This window comes from Aethalodelphis obliquidens, unplaced genomic scaffold, assembly GCF_003676395.1.
Source record: "Aethalodelphis obliquidens isolate GAN/ISIS:26980383/991018 unplaced genomic scaffold, ASM367639v1 scaffold4, whole genome shotgun sequence".
NCBI classification, from domain to species: Eukaryota; Metazoa; Chordata; class Mammalia; order Artiodactyla; family Delphinidae; genus Aethalodelphis; species Aethalodelphis obliquidens.
In genome coordinates this window covers 36798355-36810882 of record NW_020837948.1, presented here as the reverse complement: position 1 = coordinate 36810882, position 12528 = coordinate 36798355, and the positions used below count along the sequence as shown (strand labels likewise).

Below are 12528 nucleotides of genomic sequence, written 5' to 3'. Positions count from 1 at the left end.
AAACAAATGAAAGTACTATGCAGATAATATGTCAACAGTAAAGGGAATAATATGTATAACTTCTATGCATAATAGTGAATTTTAGAGGATAGAGTAAAAGAATTTAAGGAGTTAAGGTAAGACTGCAAAAGGAGAAATAATAGGGATATAAAGAGCTTTACTGGATTAAGGTATGGAAATAATAGGAAGGTAATCTGGCAGTTCAGGGAGTTTTTTGGTGACTGACATAAACAGACATAAGGAGATTAGTCTCAATGGATTCATTGTACATAAGTGGTAGCAAGGTTTGAGTAGTGTGGGCTATAACAAGGTGAGTTTCTGGAATTTTCTCTACTTGCCTATGTAGGTAGAAGTCCAAGGGAGAGGGAAGTCTTAGTCACAGTGCTCAGGCCTCTCCTAGAAAACAGGGTTAGAAGTTTGTGGAACAGGTGGGCTTAACCCCAGTGGTTTTAATAGGAGGGTTGTTGTTGCTCCCCTTGGAGAGAGGTTGCTCCAGCTCTGAGTGTGTATGCTCTCCTTTGATACCTGTCAGTGACCAAGTGACCTGTGGGGGAGCTGGTGGGTGTTCCACCAACGTGTGGGCCTCTTTCTCAACCTTGAAGATAGGGTTGGAGGGCTCTGAGGAAGAAACATGGTCTTATTTCCATTTTTGTGTATTTCCAATTATTTTGTAAACTCTATTGTGATTTCATTTTGAGTGGAAGAGCTTTTTAGAAGTGTTTATTTTAAAGTTCCAGAAATGTAAAGGGATGGTGAAGGGCTTTCTTTTATTATTGTTTATAAATAAGATGATTTTTATGGTGGTGATTACTACTTTTAATAAATTTGCTATTTTGTGTCCTGAAACATGATCAAATTTTAGAAAGCGTTCATGTGTTTGGTGGTGGTCATGGGGTTATTACTAACACATAGAGGTTGATTTATCTATCAATATAAATATTGATATACATATATACATTTATTTCATATATTATACATATTTCATATATCCATATTATATGACATAATATGCAATATTGTAATTATGAAATATTAATATATATATATTCTGTATATAAGCTATTCATTAATCAGTGTTCATAATTTTCTACTGGCTGATTCATTCTGAAAAAAGTAAAATATATTAAATATACTTTTATTAGTTGAATTCTAACAATTCATGCTTTATATATTTTTGGCATACTGTAAAAGGTTTATAGAAGTGCATGCTTTTTATACCTTGGTGAATTATTCTTTATATTTTAGATATTGTCCTTTTTTTCTGTTTATACAATTCTGTTTAAAATCTCATAATATTACTTTATCACCTTTATTTTACAGAATTGTCTCGTAATTTGTTTTGGCCATTTCTTAATTTTCTGCCTTTCTGAATCATTATTATTTAGGTGAGAATTTTTGAAAGAGTATGTAGCTGTGATTTTTAAAATTCAGTTTAAGAGTCTGTTTAAATAAGTGATTTTTAAAACTTTACACTGATTTTTATCAGTATTTTTATTGATATGTTTATTCAATATTTTTATTGAAGTATTTTTCATGTATGTTGTGTCTTCTATCAACTATGTTTTTCTTTTACTTTTCTCCTTTTCTGCCTCACCTTAGATCAATGATACCCAAGCAAGGCTATTTTTGGTTGTCACAGTGGTCACAGCTGGCATCAAGTGGGTAAGTCTAAGAATGCTACTAAACATCCTACAATTGCGTTAGGACAACTCCACACAGCACAGCAATAGTTGGACCAAAATGTCCATATTAAGAATGTCTGTTCCAAACTACATGTTCTTTATTCTATTCATTTTTATTTTGTAAAGTTAGAGTCAACTTTTTATTTATATTATATTAGTTGTTACCTTAAAACAATTTTCAGAAAAGGTTAAATTAATAGGTATCTTTCTTCTGTGGTGCCAGTAAAGGCATTTAGAAAGATTTAAATTGATCCAGCTACTTCTATCATTTTTTACATTGTTTTAAAATTTTAGTTCTATCAGATTTTTAATCAGCCCATACTGAGTTTTTGTCAGCATTTACACAAAGTAGTTATATATATTTAGCCATATGTTTTACCATTTTCTTTACTTCTTATATCCCTTACCTTTTTCTGGGTCTTCATTCCTTCTTGCTGAGGTACATCCATTAGTAGCTCTTTCAGTGAAGGCAGATGAATGGCAGATTCTCTGCCTTTTATTGTCTAAAATGTTTTTATTTCATGTACATTCTTTAATAGTATGGTTGGTATAAAATTATATTCATAGTAATTTCCTTCAGCACTTGGAAGAGCTTATTTCAGTATCTTCTAAGACCTATTGTTGCTCTCTGTGATCAGTTATTTGTTATTCCTTGACAGGTAATCTGTTGTTTATCTCCAACAGCATCATCTTTTTTACTCGCTAAGTCAGTAATTTTGATACTATGTATATTAGTATGGATTAGCTTTTATTTATCATGTTTGAGACACATTATAGTTTGATTGTTTGGTTGAATGACATGTATCTTAGGTCAGTTCAGGAAAATTACTGATATTGTCTTATTAATGAATGTTTCCCTTAAATTATCTCTAACTTTCTGAAGTCTTTATTAGAAGTTTAATAGACCTTTTTTTATCTTCTATATTTCAAATTCCATTCCACATTTTCTATCCTTTCTTTGCAGAATTATAACATATATACTTGGGTAAATGTTTGAGTTCAGTTTTCATTTCATTTGTCTAGTTTGAACTTTTAATACTTCATTAATTATATTTCTTATTTCAAAGACTATGATTTTTGGAATTATAGATACTGGAGTTTCTGTGTTTAGCTTCATCAGATATACCTATTTTAATTTTTATAATGTTCTCTTTGTCCCTTATGTATTTTCTTCATTCTTTTATCACTTTTCACCTCATGGTCATAAGACAGATGCTTAATATCCAGCCTCACATACATGTTGTATCTTTTCTAAAAGTTTTCTTGAAATTCCTAGTTCGTTGTGGCCCCAAGACCAATGTGAGGAAAAAGGAGCTGTGGTTAATGTCAGCAAGCTTCATGAAAAAAAGAGGTCCAAGAGAACAATGCAACAGTTTAGAAAAGTGGATGTATGAGTTGTAATGGGTGGACGATGGCAGCCATAGAGGTGCTCTGCTCAGATCTCTTTTGGACCCTGTTATGGGGAGCATAACTGACTATCAGCTTCCATCTGCTGCTGCCCCATTTGTTCTATCACAGCATTCAGACAAAGGTCTGCTTCCCCAGAGCTGTTCCCAAAGACTGAGTCTGGTATGGAGAAGGAGATCCATCTGATTTATGTCTATTTCAGGACTCCATCAAAGGGCAGTCCATTGACCAGGTTGAATCTTTCTCAGAACTGGGCTGTGAACCAATACTCTTCCTACTCAGTCCTTCCTTTGAGAGTGGTTAGAGTTGTATCATGGTCTGAAGGCTCTCCATGCCTACTTCTGGTTCCATGGTTGCCACCTGCTTTTATCTTGGAGCTAGGGAAGGCATGTTCACTGGTTTCTCAAACTAGCTGCTCGCCATCATATTCCTGCCATTAAACTTTTACAGATTAAGGTCTACTTTTTTATCAGATATATTACCTAGATAATAGACATATTATAAACATATAATGAGGTATATAACTTTATCAGTTCTTTAGTAAGTTTAGGGAACATAGTGGATATGTGTATTCTAGAAAATTACTTCTAAGCACAGCTGTAAGCAAAGAAACTAGGTTCAGGAAAGTTGACAGTATAATTGCAACAATACCACCATAATTAATGGGCTGACTTCATATACAAAACATTTTTTAGGCAACTTCCACAGAGTTGATAGAGGAGTCATAATATATTTCTATTTTATTTTAGGAATAAAAGCTTGCTTAGTGTTAATACTTGAGTTATTAGTAGTTAACATTATCAACATCAGAGTAAACTTTTCTTGCATTTAACAAACTTAGATAATTCTCAAAGGAAGGTGTGTGTTAATATTTTAATACAAGAAATATTGGTATCCATGAGCAAATGAAGTGTAACATCCTCTTTTTTTAGCCAGTTATGTACTAGATATTCATTTAATATCTATATATTTTGTAGAGAGAAAGAGAACAGGTATATTCACTTAGAAAATTTACAACGTGGCACACAATTCTGAAAGAAAAGGAAATGAAATTGTAATAAATGGAGTTGTTTTGACTGAGAGACATAACAAAGTGGGACTTTCTAACTAACAGAAAGCAGTTAAAGCTGCTCTTGGAGAACTGTAACTTAAATAATTTACTGGCACTTAAAAGACAATATTTTGTGTAGACACTGAATTTGGAAAAGCTATGGGGATAATACATCTTTTCAATCTCAAATATTATTTCATTGTTGATATTGTCTTTCCTGCAATATCAAGTTTTCATATTATTTTTTTCCTCAGTGACCTTGCCCAAAATGTGGAAAATAATGAACCCCATTTTCCTGTCTTGGCGAGATGTCAGTGCAAGAAATGTCCTCATTGTTACTTGAGAGCTGTATCCTCCTTAAAAACAAAAACAAATGTTGCATTAGCTAGATGTGAAAAAATGAAAACCATGAGTTTTTTAGTCTGCATAATATTTTAGACTGCAGCAAGATAGGCTAGATTCTTTTTCCATCCAGTGGGATTTTGAGAGATGGAATTCTTGTGAGATCGAATGCCTAATGGTCTATGAAGCTAAGGCAGGATAGCAAAAGACTTAATGTTTATTTATCCACATTTATTTTTACAATTACATGTAGATGTTATCCCCGAACTTTCATGCTGTTAAATATATTTATCATATGATATGCACTAATTACATTAGTCTTTGATTACCAAATTGTTCATAACACAATCATAAGCTAATGTATTTTTTTGCAACAGTTTTGGGGAGTCCTTGCTTTTTCCAGTGTACTAGATGCATTGTTGAGTACCAAATTTTGAAATGAAAGTAAGTAGGTGCTTGATACTTCATATTTTTGTCTTCATAACCAAAGCAACTTGGCCTTACCTCTCTGGTGTGGTTCTGGAAGAGGCTTTTTGAACTTTCCTGGGAATAAGAAATTCCTTTCTTCTTACAGTCTCCACTAAAAATAGACCACCGCTCTACTCACCCCACCCCCCAGTACTTTGGACAGAAAAGAAGAGGATCAGGAGAATTCCTGGGTAACACCATTAAACGTTCCATCATTTCTTTTTTCTTTACCACCCACCAATAAAATAGGCCACAAAAGCCATTTTGATGGGTGTCACTAAAGGCAAATTTATAGTGAAGCTTAAACTTTAGGGCCTCTCCTTTGCAAGCACCCCTTCTAAGGCTCTGGATGGGGCCCTACAAATGTGTTCACACTGACAAATGTTTTTGACAATTTGCAATAATATTTTTCTGTTCTCATTCTTTAAGATAGTCTCTCAGATTAAATAGGCATTAAGCCCCACAAAAGTTTTATATGCCTCTAGCAAATGTCTTGTGCTCATGAGCACAGGAAGAATGGATCCAAAATAACCATAAAACTTGAGCTTAGTGGAACTTTATGGTTCAGCTACTTCAATTCCTTTCTACTAAAGATGAAGGAATTAAGGTCCAGAGAAGTTCAGTTACATGCCTGAAGTCACAGTCTGTTACTATTATCATTTTTTTAAATATACTACTCTACACCTTAAGAAAGAGCAATAGAAAGAGGAATAATGGGGTATCATGTTTTACTGATGCAGTAAAGGAGTAAACACTTTGGAGTTGGGTAGATGAACATATAATCTTGACACTTGCTGGATGAGAGATCCTCACTTTTTTTTTTTCCAATCTATTGAATGCAATGACATTTGCTTGAAAGGACAGTTGTGAGGCAGTACATGGGAACTTTCTGAGAAAATGATGGTTGGGCTGCAGGGATATTGAATAATATCCTCCGAACTGAGAAGGAACTCTGAGACTAAAAACAAAGCAGGCAACTCCCTAAAGTGCAATTATGAAGTTTATTTTGGGTAATTTACATACAGGCAGGATTGGTGGATGATGATCCAGAGGCTTTGGCAGCTGCACTACACACTGCCTAAAGGGGTACAGGGGAATTTAAAGGGGCCAAAGCTAAAGATAGAATCTGACTACTAGGGGAGAAGCGCCAATGGGAACTGGGGTTTTTTCCTCCCCCTGGGGTCTCATGACCATTATTTCTCACAGACCATTAACCATCTGCTTTAGAAAAAGGCATTCTTCCAGTTTTCATACCAGATGAAAGCAAGGGTGAACATTTATAGGGGACTTAGCTGGCTTGGGCACATTCCTTGTGAGTAGGCTAAAGCTCAGTCAAAGCAGAAAGGAGAAGGGGTGGAAATGTGAGCCTAAGATGGAGCTGACAAGATGGAGTCAGTGTGGTTCAGCCACACAGTGATAAACTGTTCAACTGGCAGCTTGGCTGTAATGTTCTGTAAAATCTTTGCAAACCAACTTTCAATCTTAAAATTACCTCATAAAAACAAATTAAAGACAAACAAATGTAAGGATAATAACTAATCATTAGCAGCATTAGGGGGCTCCCACAAAGAATATTTCCTTGTTTGATCTAAGTCATTACACCCGATGAAAGAAAGATTCTTCTACTAAATCAGGACTATTTTGAACACATAGGAAATGCCTTTCTCTGTATATATAAATATAATTTTTCCCCCATTGGTATACCTAATGGGATTATGTTACTTTTTGATCCATAAGTTACCACAATGAATGTTAATATTCTCTCTCTTTCTCTTTATAAATATAAAATATATAATATATAATATACATGTTATATATATATAATTAAAACTATCATAACATAGAAGAGCCTTTAAGCAAACCCAGACTTCAAATTTTCAAGCTAAAGCAACATACTTATATTTCAAGTGATAAGTAAATTAAAAGTTTCTTACCACGCTTGATGCTTCCTTAATGCCTGAGGAGAAAGGAAAATAGGAGGGGAAAAATGCTAGCAGAGATTTATAAGGTAGAAAAGGAATAATAAAATGAGAAACAAGTTTTTGGATCTCTACACTAACTGAAGTTAATGTTTTTTCTTTAAATTAGATGAGACCATAAAATCTATTAGGGATTTGGGGAGAAAATAATGATGAAAGGTACTATGAGTAATATTTAGGGATTTAACTGGGCATCTGTATCCTACATGAAGAATATTATCTGAAAGGTATGTCAAAAGCTATATCTTCAAAGGTTTGTTGCAAGATAAGATGAAATGTAATAAAAGGAAAATCTAATGGACCAAATTAAGAAATTGCTGTTAATATCAGATGTCACTCCTAGCATAATGCTTTTAAAAATCCATCTTCTCTCTTCAAGTAGGAGGCTGAGTGAATGTCTTAGAATTTTTTTTTTCCTGTGATTAGACTAACAGTATCTCATAGTGGGCTTAGAAATTACTCACAACTCTGACCATGACTTTTCACTTCACACAAAATTCTTTTCTCAACCAAGTTACTTTTGAAATTGATAATTCATCCTCAGATTCGCCCCATGGTCATGAATCAAGTTAAGTTGAAATCTTGTTACAAAATGCTGTAAACTTATTGTTGAATGAAAAACCTCTCACTGTAAACAAAATATGGCATGACTTAAAAAAAAAAACTAGAAATACTGGGGAAAAAATTTATGAGTAAAAGGGTAGAGAGATGACTGAACCTCCTTTAATAAAATCCTACCAAAACAAATAAGAATAAGGGGGAAAGACACTAGCAGAAATCCAAAACATATCACTGTATCTTAACAGGAATCTAGAAAGAAGAGTAGGTCTAATGGTAACAAATTAATTCAGTTTTTGTTTCACTGAGAAAGTGTTTATTTCTCCTTTCACTCTGAAGGATGTTTTCACTGAATATAGACTCCTACATTGACATGTTTTTTCTTTCAGCACATTAAAGATGTCACTCTCTTTTTTTGTGTGTGGTACGCAGGCCTCCCACTGTTGTGGCCTCTCCCATTGCGGAGCACAGGCTCTGGACGCGCAGGCCCAGCGGCCATGGCTCATGGGCCCAGCTGCTCCACGGCATGTGGGATCCTCCTGGACTGGAGCATGAACCCGTGTCCTCTGCATCGGCAGGCGGACTCTCAACCACTGCACCACCAGGGAAGCCCTCTCTTGTCTTCTTCTTTGCACAATTTCTGATGGAAAGGACTGTTCTATTCTTATCCTTCTCCTGTAAGTAATATTTTTTTGCTCTTGCTGCTTTCAAGATTTTTTCTTTGTCATTGGTTTTCAACAGTTTGAATACAATATGCATAGGTTTGTTTTTTCTTGGTATTTATCCTGCTCAGTGTTCTCTGAGTTTCTTGGATTTGTAGTTTAGTGTCTTTGACTAACTTTACAACATTCTCAGCCTTCCTTTTTTCTGTACTGTTTTCTTTTTATTCTGCTTCTGAGGTTCTAATACACATATATTGACTCTAATATTCTCACTTGCTCTGGGATGGTCTCTAGTTGTGTTTGTTTCATTGTTTTCTTTTTTGATCTTTGCATTTCAGTTTTAATAATTCCTACTGATATATTTCCATTTTGACTTATTCTTTCCTCTGCTTATTGGCTCTATTGAGGCAGTCAGAGATATTTTCCATTTCTGTCATCACTTTTTAAAAAATTTCTAGCATTTACATTTTATTCATTCTCATAGTTCCTATCACCCATGTGATCTTTCTATGATATGTCCTAGCTTATAGGAAGTGAAAATGACTGCTAGAGAGAGGAAGATGAAACCCTGGTAGTTAATATCCTTCAGTGGCCTTGAAAAGATAGTAAGCCATATTCTTGGTATCAGAGGAAGGAAAAAAACTGTATTTCCAAAGAACAGTGATTACTTGACCTGCCTAGTGGTTCTCTGGAAGGCTCTACTCAGATGGCTTATTTTTATTTGACCTCACTTGAACTTGCTCAGTGCTAAGAGCAATACCCAAGAGGTATTTGTCTGACATCATGACTGGCTAAGGAGATTTATAAGAGTTGGGGCAGACACTAGGTTAACCAAAAATCCTAAAAGGGAAAGCTGAAGAAAAAGATGTCCATAGGTGCTTTGAAAACTCTGACATATTCCTGGGAAGCAACATGCATTCATAGTCACACATGTTTTGAGAAAAACATGAGAAGGTCTTAAATTCTCATCTCTGATGAATCTTGAGGCTCTGCACAAGCAGAATATAGAGGCTAAGTCACAGTTTACAATTCCTGGTTGAGTGTTGAACGTGTGTCCCAACACTCACATAGAGCCTCTCAGCACAGTTGGGAGACTAATTCCAGAAATTTAAGGAAATAGTTATTTAGTCATTTTCTGACCACTAAGCAAAACCAGTATAGAGTTTTGTGGCCCTACATCACAAAGAAACAGACTTTAAAAATTAGTTCAGAAATGTCAGTAACCCAATAAGAACAACACAAGCAAGTAGCAACAACAAAAAACTCTGGGAGAAGGAGTATCTGATTATATTGTTCATTTTTCATCAAAACATTATGATAAACTCACACACAAAAAATGGAAGTATGACCCCCACAAAGGAAAAAAAAACTGATAGAATTTGTTGGTTTTTTGACAAATTTGAGAAAGCCCAGATGTAGGAGATTCTAGACTTAGACTTTAAATTAGCTATTTTAAATATGTGCAAAGAGCTAAAGTAGACTATGTCTAAATAACTAAAGGAACATATAAGAATGCTGTCTCAACAAATATAGAATATCAACAGAGATAGAAATAATAAAAAGGGATTGAATAAAAATCCTGTGGTTGAAAATTAAATGACAAATTCAGTAAAAGGATCAACAGCATATTTGTGCAGGCAGAGAATGAATTGGTAAACTTGAGAAAAGATCAATTTAGATTATCCCATCTGACGAACAGGAAAAAAATGAAAAACAGTGAGTGGTGCCTCATAGACCTGTGGGACAACAACAAATTTACCAATATCAAGTGTACCAAGTAACAGAGCTGAAGGCAGAGACATTTTAACAATAATATTTGGAGACTTCAATACCATAGTTTCAGTAATAAATAGAACAACTAGACAGAAGATATCAAGAAAATGTCAATAGAAGACTTGAACAACTTTATAAGCCAACTAGAAATAACAGACACTCCACCCAAAAAGAGAGTATACGTTCCTCTCATGTGCTTATGGAATATTTTCTAGGACAGACTACAGTTGCTCCTTGAATGTATGGGTTTGAACTGTGCAGGTCCACGTTTATGCAGATTTTTTCAATAGTAAATATTACACAGTACTACACAATGTGTGATTGGTTGAATCCACAGATGTGGAACTGCAACTATGGAGGAAACATAGATACAGAGAACAGTAGACACAAAGGACGATAAGTTATACTTGGATTTTTGACACAGGAATTGGTTAGGATTGGTGCCCCTAGCCCCCCACATTGTTCACAAGTCAACTGTATATGTTTGTTCAAAAAACAAGCCTCAATAAACTTTAAAGGATTGAAATCATATAAAGTATGTTCTCCAGCCATGTGAAATGAAATTACAAATCAATAACAGAAGGAAATTTAAGACATTCACAAATATGTGGTAATTAAATAACACACTCCTGATTAACCAGAGTCCAGGATTAAATCACAAAGCAATTACAAACTACTTTGTAATGTCAATAATAATTGCATACAATGAAAGAAGTGCTCACATGAAAATTTATAGCTGTTAATTGCCTACAATAAAACAGAAGAAAGATCTCAAATCAATAACCTAATCTTCAACCTTAAGAAATTAGAAAAAGAACTTTAAATCCAAAGCAAGCAGAAGATGTAAGGAGTAAAAATTAGAGAACAAAAAAATAAAATAGAAAGAATATAGAGAAAATCAACAAAAACAAAAGCTGATTCTTTGAAAAGATCCACAAAATTAATAACTTTTTAACTACACTGACCAAGAAAAAAGTTTCAAATTGCTAAAATTACGAATGAAAGATGGACAATTACTACAGACTTTACAGAAATAAAAGTGGATTATAAGGAAATACTTTGAACAGATATAGGGCCAGTAATTAGATAACAGTGAGTGCATTTCTAGAAAGACACACACTACCAAACTCAAGTTGAAAAAAAGAATCTGAATAAATAAGAAGTAAACAGACTGAATTAGTAATAAAAAAATTTTGCACTTAGAATTGATTAGGACCAGATGACTTCACTAGTGAACTGAACCAAAGATTTAAAGAGTTAATAGTTACAAAAAATAGTGGAGATGAAGGGACATTTCTTTTTTTTTTTTTTTTAACATCTTTATGGGAGTATAATTGCTTTACAATGTTGTGTTAGTTTCTGCTGTATAACAAAGTGAATCAGCTATATATATACATATATCACCATGTCTCCTCCCTCTTGAGTCTCCCTCCCACCCTCCCTATCCCACCCTTCTAGGTGGTCACATAGCACCGAGCTGATCTCCCTGTGCTATGTGGCTGCTTCCCACTAGCTATCTATTTTACATTTGGTAGTGAATATATGTCCATGCCACTCTCTCACTTCATCCCAACGTACCCTTCCCCCTCCCCATACCTTCAAGTCCATTCTCTACATCTACATCTTTAATCTTGTCCTGCCCTAGGTTCTTCAGAACATTTTTTTTTTAGATTCCATATATATGTGTTAGCATACAGTATTTGTTTTCCTCTTTTTGACTTACTTCACTCTGTATGACAGACTCTAGGTCCATCCACCTCACTACAAATAACTCAATTTCATGTCCTTTTACAGCTGAGTAATATTCCATTGTATATATGTGCCACATCTTCTTTATCCATTCATCTGTCGATGGACACTCAAGTTGCTTCCATGTCCTGGCTACTGTAAATAGAGCTGCAGTGAACATTGTGGTACATGACTCTTTTTGAATTATGGTTTTCTCAGGGTATATGCCCAGTAGTGGGATTCCTGGGTCATATGGTAGTTCTACGTTTAGTTTGTTAAGGAATCTCCATACTGTTTTCCATAGTGTCTGTACCAATCTACATTCCCACAAACAGGGAAACAGGGTTCCCTTTTCTCCACACCCTCTCCAGCATTCATTGTTTGTAGATTTTGGGATGATGGCCATTCTGACGGATGTGACATGATATCTCATTGTAGTTTTGATTTGCATTTCTCTAATGATTAATGATGTTGAGCATTCTTTCATATGTCTGTTGGCAATCTGTATTCTTCTTTGGAGAAATGTCTATTTGGGTCTTCTGCTCATTTTTGGATTGGGTTGTTTGTATTTTTCATATTGAGCTGCATGAGCTGCTTGTAAATTTTGGAGATTAATCCTTTGTCAGTTGCTTCATTTGCAAAGATTTTCTCCCATTCTGAGGGTTGTCTTTTCGTTTAGCTTTTGCTCTTCTTGTTTCCTTTGCTGTGCAAAAGCTTTTAAGTTTCATTAGGTCATTTTTTTTAATTTTTGTTTTATTTCCATTTCTCTAGGAGGTGGGTCAAAAAGGATCTTGCTGTGATTTATGTCATAGAGTGTTCTGCCTATGTTTTCCTCTAAGAGTTTGATGGTGTCTGGCCTTACATTTAGGTCTTTAATC

At 34.6% G+C, this 12528-nt stretch overlaps 1 long non-coding RNA gene across 1 annotated transcript; it reads left to right on the top strand.

The window, feature by feature from the left end:
• Positions 1 to 263: 263 nt before the first annotated feature.
• On the top strand, positions 264 to 10663 carry LOC113617299 (uncharacterized). Its single transcript, XR_003431573.1, has 3 exons — positions 264 to 276; positions 8281 to 8290; positions 10471 to 10663. It is a non-coding gene; the product is annotated as an uncharacterized LOC113617299 (long non-coding RNA).
• The last annotated feature ends 1865 nt before the right edge of the window (positions 10664 to 12528 follow it).